Source organism: Mus caroli, unplaced genomic scaffold, assembly GCF_978045245.1.
Source record: "Mus caroli unplaced genomic scaffold, Mus_caroli_1 scaffold_4, whole genome shotgun sequence".
Taxonomy (NCBI): domain Eukaryota; kingdom Metazoa; phylum Chordata; class Mammalia; order Rodentia; family Muridae; genus Mus; species Mus caroli.
The window spans coordinates 58,384,175-58,400,645 of NW_028227259.1; the positions used below are offsets into that span (position 1 = coordinate 58,384,175).

The following is a 16,471-nucleotide window of genomic DNA, read 5'->3' on the forward strand; positions in this document are numbered from 1 at the left end:
GCATCTCTAATGCTTTTTCTGAAGTATGCTTCTTAAAATTTCTTTGTGCTTGTTTTAATGTCTTTCCTTGAACGGTTACAAAAGGGGGTTGACTGGTGCCAGTGGTAAATTTAGGTTGGAAGTAGGGTGTCCAGACCACTTTAATGTCTCTTCAGATGAGATTTGAGTGCTCCCAATGCAATCTCCGAACATAAGTTTCATGGGCATGAAGGCATTTAATAAGAACCACAGAGTGATGATTATCTTCATAAATTAGCAGCTAATTAATCTGCTGTGAACTTAATTGGTAAATTCAGCCCTCCAAGTCAGAAGCTATAGGGTGGGCAATCTCCAAATTAATTCCCCTTATAAAGCTTGAAAGCTAGAGAAATTCTATTATTTAATTCTAATTATAATTATGTAGAGAAAAATGTCTCATTAAGGTCCAGGTTGACCTGTCTATACTTTTTTCTTAAGACCTAACTGGTTCAAGTTACAGGTTGAATCCACTTTTCATTGGAATTCTACAATGGATAAACTTATACTTAGCAAATACTAGAGATTTCAAAATTTTAGATAAATATGAGTGTAATTAGAAGAGACCCCATTAAAATATTCTAAAAGGATCAACACAGGAGCAATAACAAAATTAACTTGTTAGGAATAAGTCCAATAGTGTCCAGTTTTGAATTACCAGTTTGGTTTGCAATTATCAAATTATAACACTATGACCTTTATTGTTTAAATGGCTTTCTTTTTTTCCCCATATTTTTATTGGGTATTTATTTCAATTACATTTCTAATGCTATCCCAAAAGTCCCCCACTTGCTCCCCCACCCACTCCCCTACCCACCCACTCCCACTTCTTGGCCCTGGTGTTCCCCTGTACTGAGGCATATAAAGTTTGCAAGACCAATGGGCCTCTCTTTCCACTGATGGCCGACTAGGATGTTCCAACCGGTAAGAAGGACACATGCTCCACTATGTTCATAGCAGCCTTATTTATAATAGCCAGAAGCTGGAAAGAACCCAGATGCCCCTCAACAGAGGAATGGATACAGAAAATGTGGTACATTTACATAATGGAGTACTTCTCAGCTATTAAAAAGAATGAATTTATGAAATTCCTAGGCAAATGGATGGCTTTCATTTTTTAATGGGTACATAATTACTTATTATTTATTCTCCACTTACAAAAGACACATGGACAAATAAATATAAAATGGCTTATGACATGTTTAGAAATGGCCAAGAACACACCTTAGGACTCCTCACAGGAAAACATTAACAATCTTCAGAAGAACTCCTCCTCCCCACTGCCCATCTCTCTAATATTTTTAAGGCAATTATTTTATTTTAATTCGCCACAATTTTTAACAATGAATTATCAAAATAAATAATCTAACACTACTCAAGGACAAAGACATTTAAATGAAAAGATTTAAAAAATACATGTGTCTACAAACACCCACAATATGTTGCCCCAGAAACTCCAACTAATGACTAATACAAGATGGATGTCCTAGGTGACATGTCACAACTCTACAGAAATGCACATAAAACACCAGAAAGCCCACAGCCAAGAGCCAGAGTAGCACATCAGCATGCAGTCAGAATCCTATGAATAACTGTGAGCATCCATGTCTGTATTTGCCAGGCACTGGCGTGGCCTCTCAGGAGACAGCCATATCAGGCTCCTGCCAGCAGGCTCTTGTTGGCATCTGCCATAGTGTCTGGGTTTGGTAGTTGTTTACAAGATCGCCAGTAAAGAAGCCAGAGAAATACCCAGGGAGCCGAAGGGTACTGAAGCCCCATAGGAGGAACATCAATATGAACTAACCAGTACCCCCAGAGCTCCTTGGAACTATACCACCAATCAAAGAAAACACATGGTGGAACTTGTGGCTCTAGATAGATAGTAGTAGAGGATGGCCTAGTCGGTCATCAATGGGAGGAAAGGCTGTAGGACCCCAGATAATGGGACCCCCACTCTAGTCCAGGGACAGGATGCACTTACGAACACAAGAATCCTTCTCGATTCAAGACTCACGAGGCTTTATTGGCAGAGCTCTGGGCTGACACGTACCTCACACAGGAGACAGGGGAGTCAACCTTGAGGCTTGGAAGCTAGGGGTTTTTAAAGAAGCAAAGGGTTAGGGGTGCAAGGAATTTCGACAAAGGTACGAGATTGGCTCATTCAAACATTAACAGAAAGATTACATGCCAGCAAAAAAGGCATCAGGACTTTGTTTCGGTGGGCTTGGGGATTATCTTTGTTCACATAACAACCGGTTGATGTGTGACTTTACCCGGCGTCAAGGAGTAATAGACAGAGGGGAGGTTCTGGCCAGATGGTATTGACTCAGACAAGATAGCCCTGCTTGTCCTTGCATACTTTTCCATCTTTACAGTCAAGATGTTCTTAGGAATGCCTTAACAACAGCCCTGCCCTGGCATGTCTGGGCCTGCTCTGCTTTGTTCTCGGCCCCAGGCCAGGGCCGTGGGCTCCTAGACAACTCTCTTATATGAATCACAAGATACGAAATCTCATTTTCCTTCAAGGCCCTTGGTCCTATGAAGGCTCTAGGTCCCAGTATAGGGGAATGCCAGGACCAGAAAGGGGAGTAGGTGGGTTCGAGAGCAGAGCAAGAGGAGAGGGGATAGGGGATTTTCGGAGGGGAAACTAGGAAAGGGGATAACATTTGAAATATAAATAAAGAAAAGAGCTAAGATATGGGCACAGGGGGAAATTTCCTAAACTGAACAGCAATGGCCTGTGCTGTAAGATCAAGAACCGACAAATGTGACGTCATAAAATTGCAAAGTTTCTGAAGGACAAAAAATAATGTCAATAAGACAAAAAAAAAAAAAAAGGCCATCTTCCTTCTGAGCCCAGCATAGGCCTCTAAAGACTCCAGAGTGCTCACCACGCCACAGGAACACGGGATCACCTCGGGATCACAGGTGAGTGGAATACAACCTCAGCTCCAAAGAATCCTAGAGGGTCTTTTGCTGGCAGGAACTGGGACAAAGGAATCCCGCCCGACCAGAGGTTGGGATCTGTTCCAGGTGTGTCCAGCCCCGCCATCTTCTGCTTGAACCCTGCCGAAGGCATCTAAGACACCAGAGGATTCTCCATGCCACAGGACCCCTAGCACACCCAGGACCTCCTGATCACTTGAGAGCAGGTGAGTGATAGAAGCAACAGAGCTTCTTGGTCAGGGTCCAGTCAGGCCTTCATTCTCAGGCAGGAGGCGGAGCTGAGACCCAGACCCCTGGGCACATTCCTTGCCAGTGGACCTACAGGGAAAGTTCTGACTCCAGGACTCAGGAGGTGGATCAGAGCTCCAAACTGCTAGACACATGCCCTGAAAGAGGAGAGCTTGCCCGCAAAGAGTGCTCTGACCACTGGAACTGAGGAGAGAGTTGGACTCCCAGGAGTGCTGACAGAGGCTAAAAGAATCACAGGAGGATCAAGCTCCAACCAAAGACAGCTTGAACATTAACACCAGAGATTTCCAGATAGCAAAGGCAAACTTAAGAATCTTACTAATAGAAACCAAGAACACCGGGTATCATCAGAACCCAGTACGCCCTCCACAGCGCGTCCTGGATACCACAACACATCTGAAAAGCAAGAGGCAGATTTAAAATCATATCTCATAATGGTGGTAGAAGATTTTAAGAAGGACATTAATAACTCACTTAAAGAAATACAGGAGAACACTGCTAAACAGGTAGAAGCACTTAAAGAGGAAACACAAAAATTCCTCAAGGAATTACAGGAGAATACTGCTAAACAGATAGAAGTCCTTAAAGAACTACAGGAAAACACTGCTAAAAAGGTAGAAGAAACATAAAAATCCCTTAAAGAATTACAGGAAAACACAAACAAACAGGTGATGGAATTGAACAAAACCATCCAAGATCTAAATTTGGAAGTAAAAACAATGAAGAAAACCCAAAGGGAGACAACTCTGGAGATAGAAACCCTAGGAAAGAAATCAGAAACCATAGACGTGAGCATCGGCAACAGAATACAAGAGATGGGAGAGAGAATCTCAGATGCAGAAGATTCCATAGGGAACATGGACACAACAAAGAAAATGCAAAAATTCAAAAAGATCCTAACTCAAAACATCCAGGAAATCCAGGACACAATGAGAAAAGAGCAAACCTATGGATAATAGTAGATGAGAATGAAGATTTTCAACTTAAAGGGCCAGCAAATATCTTCAACAAAATTATAGAAGAAAACTTCCCTAAACTATAAAGAAAGAGATGCCCATGAACATACAACAAGCCTACAGAACTCCAAATAGACTGGACCAGAAAAGAAATCCCTCCCGACACATAATAATCAGAACAACAAATGCACGAAATAAAGACAGAATATTAAAAGTAGTAAGGGAAAAAGGTCAAGTAACATATAAAGTCAGGACTCCAGACTTCTCACCAGAGACTATGAAAGCCAGAAGATCCTGGACAGACATCATACAGACATTAAAAGAACACAACCCCCAGCCTAGGATATTATACCCAGCAAAACTCTCAATTACTATAGATGGAGAAACCAAAGTATTCCATGATAAAACCAAATTCACACAATATCTTTCCACAAATCCAGTCCTTCAAAGGATAATAAAGGGAAAACACCAACACAAAGATGGAAATTACACCCTAGAAAAAGCAAGAAAGTAATCCTTTAACAAAACTAAAAGAAGATAGTCACAAGAACAGATTCCCAACTTTAAGAACAAAAAATGACAGGAAACACCCTCTTTGATTTCTCATTAACATCAATGGACTCAATTCCCCAATAAAAGATATAGACTAAAAAACTGGCTACACAAACAGAACCCAACATTTTGCTGCACACAGGAAACTTCAGGGATAAAGCAGACACTACCTCCGAATAAAAGGCTGGAAAACAATTTTCCAAGCAAATGGTCCGAATAATAATAATCACACAATAATAGTGGGAGACTTCAATACCTCACCATCACCCCACTCCATAGCCTGTGTTGTAAGATCAAGAATCGACAAATGGGACCTCATAAAATGTTCAACATCTTTAAACATCAGGGAAATGATGTTTAAAACAACCCTGAGATTTCACCTCACACCAGTCAGAATGGCCAGGATCAAAAATTCAGGTCACAGCAGATGCTGGCGAGGATGTGGAGAAAGAGGAACACTCCTCCATTGCTGGTGAGATTGCAAGCTGGTTCAACCACTCTGGAAATAAGTCTGGCAGGTCCTCAGAAAACTGGACATAGTACTACTGGTAGATCCATTAATACCTCTCCTTGGCCTATACCCAGAACACGTTCCAACAGGAAATACGGACACATGCTCCACTATGTTCATAGCAGCCCTAATTATAAAAGCCAGATGCTGGAAAGAACCCAGATGCCCCTCAACAGAGGAATGGATACAGAAAATGTGGTACATTTACACAATGGAGTACTACTCAGCTATTAAAAACAATGAATTTATGAAATTCTTGGGCAAATTGATGTATCTGGAGGATATCATCCTGAGTGAGGCAGCCCAATCACAAAAGAAGTCACTTGATATGTACTCACTGATAAGTGGATATTAGCCCAGAAACCTAGGATACCCAAGATATCCATACAGAAGAAAATCAAGAAGGAAGACCATAGCATGGATACTTCATTCCTCCATAGAATACAAAATAAAATATCCATGGAAGAAGTTGCAGAGACAAAGTTTGGAGCTAAGACAAAAGGATGGTCCATCCTATAGTCATTCTCCAAAGGAAAACACAATTGCATATGTGAGCAAGATTTTGCTGAAGGGACCCTGATACACCTGTCTCCTGTGAGGCTTTGCCAGTGCTTGGCAAATACAGAAGTGGATGCTCACAGTCATCTATAGGATGGAACACAGGGCCCCCAATATAGGTGCTAGAGAAAGTACCCAAGAGCTGAAGGGGTCTGCAACACTATATAGGTGGAACAACAATATGAACTAATCAGTACCCCCCAGGGCTCATGTCTCTAGCTGCATATGTAGCAGAAGATGGCCTAGTTGACCATCATTGGGAAGAGAGGCTGCTTGGTCTAGCAAACTTTATATGCCCCAGTACAGAGGAACACCAGGGCCAAGAAGTGGGAGTGAGTGGGTAGGGAAGCAGGGTAGGGGGAGAGTATAGAGGACTTTTGGGATAGCATTTGAAATGTAAATGAAGAAAATATCTAAAAAAATTTTTAAAAAAGACCAAAAAGAATATAGCTAATAAAAAAGAAAAAGAAAAAAAAAGACATAAAAGAAGAATCCTATGAAGATCACAGGGCATTGGGGCTCAGCGATGGCTTTTACAAGTCAGCCTTTTCACGTTAGAAGGTGATGCTTCAGGATGGATGCAGATTACGTCCATTCCCCCAACCCCAACCCCTCATGAGACATATACATACCCATCACTGCTGAGGTAACAATTTGTGATGAGTTAAGTACCCAAATTAAGCCCCAGAGCATATTTCTCTCTGGAGCAGGAACTTGAAAACCGACAGTGTAAATATGAGTTGAGTGGAACCTGCCTGCAACAATCTTTTATTTTCCTTTAAGGCTACAGAAAGTCGGCCCATAAACAAGGAAATTAATTCTCATAATAAACATACCCCTACAAATAGCCAAGGTATCCAGTCAGGTTCCACATAGAGAGTCTCCTGTATTACATTTTCTTCTGAGGGCATAATTTGTGAGTCCAGAGAATTAAGATCAATTCCTTCTGGAAATACTAGCTTCTCACAAACTGCTTCCTTATTTGGTAAGTATTGTGATACTGAGTTAGGTTCTGTGAAGAAGGAAGGTGGGACATGCTTTAAATTAGCAATTTTGCTCTCTCTGGATGTATATACTCGTAACATGTAAGTTTTGCCAGCCTCATGGTAAAGCCTTATGTCATAGATTCTGATGAGCACCCCATCAATTCTCAAGAAAAATGCAATAGCAGAAAAAACTGGACGGCGTTACTCTAATTTTCACACCCAGGCTGGAAACGTGGTGATCATGCAATTCATCTTCAAACAGGAGAACTTCTTCAAAAAATTTAATCTGTTCTTTGGCTTTCAATTTTTCTGTATCTATACTATCTGTTGTAGGTACAAACAACCTTTAACTTAAGGATTCTCCAAGCAACGTTTCTTTCTATTCTGTTGTATAGGTCCAGTCATACGGTTTAATAACTTCTTCGGAGTGTTCACACTCCTTGTTGCGGCCCGCCCCCTTACTACTTTCCTGTCACTATTCAGCACAAGCTTCTTTGAGCATGCCCTAGTAGTTGTTCACACATGTCAGTGAATCTACAGTACTAAACTCTATTCCAAAGCCAGAGGCATGCTGGATCCTTAGAACGTTGTCTCTAAGCATCATTTCATGGAGGGATGGCATATGCAGCTCTGTCAGCTAACCAGCCAGGTCGGGAAGGGGGCACTCTGCCCCACCTGAGTTCTTCAAGTTGAGGTGCTGCTCCCAATTCTGGACCTAGCCAATGGCTCTCCACTGAACGCCCACACTCACTTTCTGTTGGAAATGCTCACAGCACAAGGCTGGGCAGAGGCATGTAACAAAAGCCTATTTTATGACAATATTTTATAGCAATATTCTAAATAATATTTTCATTGTGCACAATTCTCGTATTCAAAATTACTTGTAACAAAGAACACTGTGGAACATAAGTAATTTACCCTTGAATTTTGAGAATATGCTGTGAAGAACTCTCTTCTTTTGTTGTCCAGTACTGTGATATATTGTTACTAGGCCAGGGACAGACTTTCTGTGTACAAACATTGTATTATTTTATCAAACAATAATTATTCCTTCTCTTTTCTTGGTATGATGCAAGATGAACCAGACTCCCTGAAGTGTCATATCTACAAGGTAATTGAAGGCTTAATGACCCGGTATAGGGAAATGCCAGGGCAGTGAGGAGAAAGTGGGTGAGTGGGAGGGGGAAGCATCCTCATAGAAGCAAGAGGAGGGCGAGAGAGGGGTCTCGGAAGGGGAACCTGAAATGTAAATAAATACATTACCCAAAATAAAAAATAAAATAAAATGTCATTTTCTCAAAGGCAGTGAAAATCAGATGAGCATATAGACAAAGTATTTTATTCAATTTGAGCAGAAACAATTTCAAAAAGGAAGAATGTAATTTATGCCCACTCTGCTTACTCTTACCTTGGATGATTGACGGCTTTCTCAAAGCAGACTTTGCACTGTCGCTTTATGAAGTCTCTCAGTTGTTGTGTGGGAAAATGAAGTCCACATGTGGGAAAATATCAAAGCTATTGATTGGGTCACCCAGTTCCAGGAATTACTGAGTATGTAATTCCTCAGCTGTGCCTCCAGGACCTAACCTAGAAGTTTGTCTCCATTCCTTTAGAAAAGGAAGGAAACCTTTTCTCATCTTCTGCAGGTATGATAGTTTGATTTTCTTTCTCCCCCAATAGCTGAGGAATTGAAAAGATAAATTACTGACTGAAGGAGAATAGTACTTTCATTTGAAACTGCTGGCAAAGATTAGAAAGACATGGATAAATGAAAATTTTTCTTCTGACTTTGTTGGCTCTATCTCCATGATTGCTTTATAAAAGGTTTTAGGCCACTGTTATAGATTTTGCTATACAAGATAAAAAAAAAAGATAAATCAATTTTCGTCTTCATTGTAGAATGTAGTTGGGTTCAAGTCCCCCAAATATTTTTATTTTTTCTAGACATACAATAGACAGTTGTATAAAAAGGTGACAATAGTTTCACAACTGAAGGATCATCTTTTGCCTTAAGTATGTTTTAGTTTCGATGGATTGTATTGATCAGAGAGGAGGGAGAAGACACTGTGCCCTCATTATCTAAGTTAAGCTTGTCTTAAATACATGAGGAAAGCTGAATAACCTTTGCATTCTTTTTAACCTTTAGAGGTATTTCTTCATCACTCAAGAACTATGTTGAAGTTCAAATCAAAACTACTAAACTAAGCCAGGTCGGCAGGGCTTCTTCCTTCACTGTGTTCTGTCACTTTAGATTAGACCCAATGCAGTGCCCTGTGTCTGCTTGCTGTGAGGTAACCTCAAAGGCAAAGTCATTCAAATGACTGGTTTTCCAGGTTAGTTCCTAATGGTGCTGCCTAACCTCTTATACCCACGCTGTATGGCCTCTTACAATTGGCTTAATGAGTCTCTCCTCTAATTGGCCCCTAAAGTGACTTTTTCACCCAGAACGCTAAAGATTTTAAGAGGTTAGTCAACCTTCTGAACTAAGATGTATCCTTGAATTAAGGACATGTGTAACCTACTTTATATATATATATTTTTTTTCAACTCATGATGGGATACTTCCTATTCAAAAACATTGAAAATATTTATGTTGTTAAAAAAAAGCAAGAGTGTTTTCATTTTATTCTTGTCTTTAATTTACTTCAGTTGTTTGACTTTAGAATTCCAAATTCCTAACTCTGCAGAATAAGCAAGCAGCCAGTTCGGCAGTGAAACATATTCAGAAGATACCTCTGGGAGTATGGCAGTTCTATACATGAAGTACAGAAGATAATCATATAGTATATGCTAAAATAAAATAAGAAGGGCAGCACAGGAAATCAACAGAATAACAATCAATGGGATACTACTTTGGTTAGAGAATTATTTGAGGATTTTAGTTTATGTTGATACATGGTCCTTGTTAGAAAGGAAGAGCCATGTAAGAATCCGAGGAAAAGAAAGAAATAAGTTCTCAGAGAAAGCAGAGATGGTCACAGAGGCATTATCTCAAAAAATTGGTTTAGAATGTGAGATTTTGCTTCATTTGATTTCATCTTTGACAACTAAAATGAGAAAAGAAAAAAAAAACAAGAAAGGCAATAATATTATAAAGAGTTGCCTTTGTAAATCAAAACAGTCAAATGTTAGTTACAGGCAGAGAGGCTCATTACAGCCACTAACTTCGCAAATATCAAAAAGCAGCTTGATGCAGAACTGAGCCTAAGACTTGATGCAATAAAGGTACTTGTGATATGTCAGTGATAAGTCGGGTGAAACTTTATCTTAAAGGATAAGGGAGGTGAGAAGTTCTTGTACAGGGAGGAGATACAGTGGGTTTTTTTTGTGTGTGTGTTTTTTTTTATGTGAAACCTCAGGTGTGTCTTTCTGAAGTTAAGATCAAAACACTGTGAAACAAAGGAGATCAACAATGCAGTTCTTCCCTGTGAGTCTCAGTTATTGAGAAAGAATGGCAAATATGCAGCATCAATAAATAATTCTTTAGGGTCAGGTTTTCACAGAGATACTGTTCAAGGTGCCAAACGGAAGCCAAAAGCTTCTATCAGAGTTGGGGATGTTGAAATGGGAATCCTCAATGCAGTCAGGGTATTTCAAGGTCAAGAACTTTGCAATATATGCCTAAACAATATATCAATACATACTGAGGAAACTGTGATGTTTTTTAGCAGTGGTAGAAAATGTTGAGCTCAAGCCCCCAGTCAAGTGGGAATTTTTAGCTGAGGAGTAGAGTATTGGGTACTAGATAATGAATGGGAATTTATGAAGAGGAAATCTCAAGTGTAAGGAGAATTTTGCCTTAGCAAACCTATGAAGATCACACTAGTTGGATTGGAAATCACATGGGGAATAGTGAGACATATGTTTCACCATATAACTGGGATAAGGTGACATTGAATGTGACAGACTCTGCCTGTATTATTTTCAGAGGATTAGTTATAAAATGAGACTGACTATTGAGGCCTTGCCTGAATTGGCCCTTGATAACATAGATTCCTCCGAGCATGGCTACAGATTGGTCAATGGGAAAATCTGTCAGCAGAATGTTGTCAGGTTTTTGCTAATAGAAGATGAATAAAGTACTTATAAGTTATCAGGTAAGAATTTGCTATACCCATTATCTGAAAAGTATATATAAAATTATTTAAGGTTAGCAAATGTTTACCTTAGATTCTATAATAAAAATAAAATCAAGAATATTGATTGTCATCAAAGAACTGAAGGAACTGAAGGGGTTTGCAACCCCATAGAAAGAACATCAATATCAACCAACCAGACCCCTGCCCCCTCCAGAGCACCCAGGGACTAAACCCCCAACAAAACAGTACATATGTAGCACAGGATAGCCTGGTCGGTCATCAATGAGAGGAGAGGCCCTTGGTCCTGTGAAGGCTGAATGAACCAATGTAGGGGAATGCCAGGACTGGCAGGAAGGAGTGGATGGGTAGGTGGGGGAACACCCTCATAGAAGCAGAGTGAGAGGGGATGGGATAGGGGGCTTTCAGGGAATAGGAAACTGGGAAAGCAGATAACATTTGAAATGTAAATAAAGAAAATATCCAAAAAAAAGAATATTGATTGTGTACTCTCTAGACCTATGATAATTTCTTCTAACAATGATCTCATTTAGTTGTGATATTATCTTGAAGAAATAGCATTAGTTCTCATTTTAGGGAAGGGTATCACAAACAATACAAAGAAATGATACATCTTTCTCATTATACTGCACAGCCTAGATTCAAACCCATATTTTATCTGAATTAATTAATGCAACTGAGTTAATTAATACAAGTTCCAGGGTACTTAAGATCTGTCAAAGATTTATACTCCTGCATGTAAAACAGAAAAACTTAAGTTTCCCCAAAACTGACTTCAATGTGAACATTAATTCTGTAAACTGTGCTATGGTACACTACCTTCCTAAATAGTTCTGCTTGTGACCACAGCATCGGGGAACATTGAATCAAAGATGACACTGAAAGATAGGAAGGTTTACTGCCATTTTACATTCAACCTTGGATACACATGTGCCCTCAAAATTGATGTTGACTCTGGTATCTCGAAATATAATGCCTTATTTCCCTGTTTTATGCCTATGAGACTGTGGCCAACTGACATACTATTTTATATTGGAAAAATCCTTTCTCAGAAGTATAAAACTGATGTGACACTTACTATAAAATAATAATCAATCGATACTTCATAGATTTGACTTCCATTACCTACAGCTGTTTTTCCATTGAAAGCCTGGATTTACTGTGACTTCCATTCTATTGTGTCAATAGATATCCTTTTAAACAACTCTGTTTTAAGTATATTGTGTAAATAGAAGGGGGATAATTAATATTTTTCCACTCTAATTTTAGCTGTTTTGATATTATGTGAGTAAAGGTTGAGATATTCATTTTATAGGAGCGTCCTTTAACCACATCACTAATCTATCACTGTGACAACACAGTAACATAAGTAGTTAATTCATGTGTGAAGAGAATAATGACTTGAAAGCGTAAATCACATGGTAAGCTGGGTAGAGGTTTCTGGCATAAGCAAGAGTACCTAAAACAGGGGTACTCTTGCTGTGTTATGCAGCATTATAAAGGTAGTGTGGCTATGGCAGCTTAAGGGAAATGAAAACAACATAATTCAGGGTCAGGTGACTTGCAGACTTTCAGTTTCTACTAAGTGCATTTCTTTGTATGCTTTCTGTCTCTAAGAAAATGTTATACAGATAGCAAGCTTAAAAGAAAGAAATACTGTGTGGGTGTTTGAATAGGTGTGGCCTGCCCTCCATAGAATACTTGACAATAGGGAGTTGTACTATTACAAGGTGTAACCTTGTTGGAGGAATTGTTTCCCTATGGGTGTGGTTTGACATTTCCTATGCCCAAGCTATAGCCATTGTACAACATAGTTTCCTTCTGAGGTTTGCTGACCTAGATCGAGAACTTACAGCACCTCTAGCACCATGTCTGCCTGTGTACTGCCATGCTTACTGCTGTGATGTCAATGGACTAAACCTTTGAAATTGTAAGCTCAAAGTAAATGTTTTCCGGTAAAGGATGCTGTAGTATAACTGTCTCTTCACAACAATAAAACTCTAACTAAGACATATTTCTTCTAAAATCTAAGCAGTACCAAATAATCACTCCTGGCATTGCCCTTTACCTATTTATTACCAGAAAATTATATATTTTTATTAAATAGTTTTTCAAAGTTGTTGATTATTCCTTGATCATCTTTTTTCATGTCATGTAAAACTAATTAATCAAATATATTTTTCCATTATTAGTCTGTCTTTTTCTATATGGCTGACAACTCTATTACAACATAACAATAGTTACAACAATAAACTAATTATTTTAAAACATCTACGATAAAACTTGTCAAACTACCAGGACGAAAGGATGGACCATCCAGAGACTGCCCCACCTGGGGGTCCATCCCATAATCAGCCACCAAACACAGACACTATTGCATATGCAAGCAAGATTTTGCTGAAAGGACCCTGATATAGCTGTCTTCTGTGAGACTTTGCCAGTGCCTGGCAAATACAGAAGTGGATGCTCACAGTCATCTATAGGATGGAACACAGGGCTCTCAATGGAAGAGCTAGAGAAAGTACCCAAGGAGCTAAAGGGGTCTGCAACCCTATCGGTGGAACAACAATATGATCTAATCAGTACCCCCAGAGCTCATGTCTCTAGCTGCATATGTAGCAGAAGATGGCCTAGTTGGCCATCATTGGGAAGAGAAGCCGCTTGGTCCAGCAAACTTTATATGCCCCAGTACAGGGGGATTCCAGAGCCAAGAAGTGGGAGTGAGTGGGTAAGGGAGCAGGGCAGGGGGAGGGTATAGGGGACTTTTGGGATAGCATTTGAAATGTAAATGAAGAAAATATATAATAAAAAACAATTTTCAAACTATTGACCAGAATACTATGAACTGTAAAACTGCCTTCTTGTCTAAGAGTTGCTTTTCAGAAACAATTTAACTAACAATGGCATAATGGCACAGTACCTAAACATCAAGGTGTTCAAATACATGCCCTAGACTACCAATTACTCTCCAAATATAAAATGCAATTTAGTAAGTAATAAGTTTAATGTTTTCTTTCTTGTTTTTCTTTCTCCCCCGCCCCTATTTAGTGTTTTCTTAACTTGCTTTTAAAATCATTTATTATACTTATACATTCTGAGTGCACAATTATTATATTTGGAATATATATACACTCCTTAAACAAGAAAATCTAAGTTCCCACAAAATTAACTTCAATTTGAACATTACTACAGTCAAACTCTGCTAGGGTACTATGATTTCCCAAAGAATCCAGCATGTGACCAAATCATTTCAGAACTTTGAATCAAATATGATATTGAAAAAATAAAAGGGTTTACAGTCATTTCATATTCTATCCCAAATACAAATATGCCCTACTAGATTGTGTATGTATGCATGATTACAAAAAAATCATAGACAACAACAGCAATAATAACAAAAGAAGCAAACAAATCAACAAACAAGAAAAACTAGTGTACTGTCTAGAATAAAAATTACAATATAATCTATGATCAAAAAAGGAAAGAACACTTTTCTCCCTCAGTCTATAGAAATTCTTGTATGCCAGTGGTCCAGTAAAATAATTTTTATTTAATTACAAATTCACAAATATCATAATTTTATTAAAATGCTACATGAGATTATAGAAAAAATTAAAATTGTTTCCCCAAGGAGTTATTAACCCACTTTGCATGATCCTAGTTTCTTATAGTATTAATTTTCTTCTTTATATAAATTATTTCTCCTAAGGAACAATTTATTAAATGTACAATTTAATGGATATATAATTAAATTCATTATAACTCATTTCAGCTATTTGAAATTTCGTTAAAACTAATAATATTACACTTTTCCATAGCTGAAATAGTGTAATGATTCTGTGGTAAGAGAACAAAGAGGAATGGCAGTGGAGAGGAGAGGCTTTGAAGGTGAGATATGCTCTTCTCCAGTTATGCTCATCTATCTCTTCTCTCTCTGTCTCTCTGCTTAAGTCTCTCTCTCTCTCTCTCTCTCTCTCTCTCTCTCTCTCTCTCTCTCTCTCTCAAAATCTCTAATGTGACTGATATTTTACAAAATTTTGTAATAGTTAATCATATTTGGTGCTATCAGTGTTCTATTTGTATTATGCACTCTAGTTATATTTATTTTCTATTCTTTTCCTTATCCATTGCCCATACACAAGTATTAAACCAACCTAAGTAATAACCCAAGTAATAAATTCTCTTTTGAGGACTGAAAAATGTATTAAATTGGGGGTATAAAGAAGGCAGTCTATTGTTATATGCATATCTTAAATTAATATTTACAGGTTAATCCCTCAGGCCTCTGGTTTCCAAGTCATTGGTGCCTTGGTAAGGTTTACAATTTGAGACACATATTTACTGCAGTGAAAAATCAACCAGACAGCAGTTGTTTTCCCCATAAATTTGTGCCACTCTTATACCAATAAGCATATTTCACCGAACTCATTATTTTAATTTTTTTTAAATTATTTTATTAGGTATTTTCCTCATTTACATTTCCAATGCTATCCCAAAAGTACCCCATAGCCTCCCCCCGCCCAATTCTCCTACCCACACATTCCCACTTCTTGGCCCTGGCATTCCCCTGTACTGAGGCATATAAAGTTTGTAAGACAAATGGGCCTCTCTTTACACTGATGGCCGACTAGGTCATCTTCTGATACATATTCAGCTAGAGACACGAGCTCCGGGGGGTACTGGATACATCATATTGTTGATCCACCTATAGGGTTGCAGATCCCTTTACCTCCTTGGGAAAGTTCTCTAGCTCATCCATTGGGGGCCCTATGATCCATCCAATAGCTGACTGTGAGCATCCACTTCTGTGTTTGCTAGGCCGCAGCATAACCACACAAGAGACAGCTATATCAGGGTCCTTTCAGCAAAATCTTGCTAGTGTATGCAATGGTGTTAGCATTTGGAGGCTGATTATGGGATGGATCCCCGGATATGGCAGTCTCTAGATGGTCCATCCTTTTGTCTCAGCTCCAAATTTGTCTTTGTAACTCTTTCCATGTGTGTTTTGTTCCCAATCCTAAGAAGGGGCAAAGTGTCTATACTTTGGTCTTCGTTCTTCTTGAGTTTCATGTGTTTCCCAAATTGTATCTTATATCTTGGGTATTCTAAGTTCCTTGGCTAATATCCACTTATCGGTAAGTATATATCATATGAGTTCTTTTGTGATTGGGTTACCTCACTCAGGATGATGCCCTCCAGGTCCATCCATTTGTCTAGAAATTTCACGAATTCATTCTTTTAATAGCTGAGTAGTACTCATATTACACTCCATTGTGTAAATGTACCATATTTTCTGTATCCATTACTATGTTGAGGGCCATCTGGGTTCTTTCCAGCTTCTGGCTATTATAAAAAAGGCTGCTATGAACATAGTGGAGCATATGTCTTTCTACCAGTTGGAACATTTTCTGGATATATGCCCAGGAGAGGCATTGTGGGATCCTCCAGTAGTACTATGTCCAATTTTCTGAGGAATCGCCAGACTGATTTCCAGAGTGGTTGTACAAGCTTGCAATCCCACCAACAATGAAGGAGTGTTCCTCTTTCTCCACATCCTTGCCAGCATCTGCTGTCACATGAATTTTTGATCTTAGCCATTCT

At 38.9% G+C, this 16,471-nt stretch overlaps 1 pseudogene; it reads right to left on the bottom strand.

Annotated features, from left to right (window-relative positions):
- Positions 1-6,608: 6,608 nt before the first annotated feature.
- On the bottom strand, positions 6,609-7,395 carry LOC110294850 (TIP41-like protein pseudogene; annotated as a pseudogene).
- Positions 7,396-16,471: the final 9,076 nt, after the last annotated feature.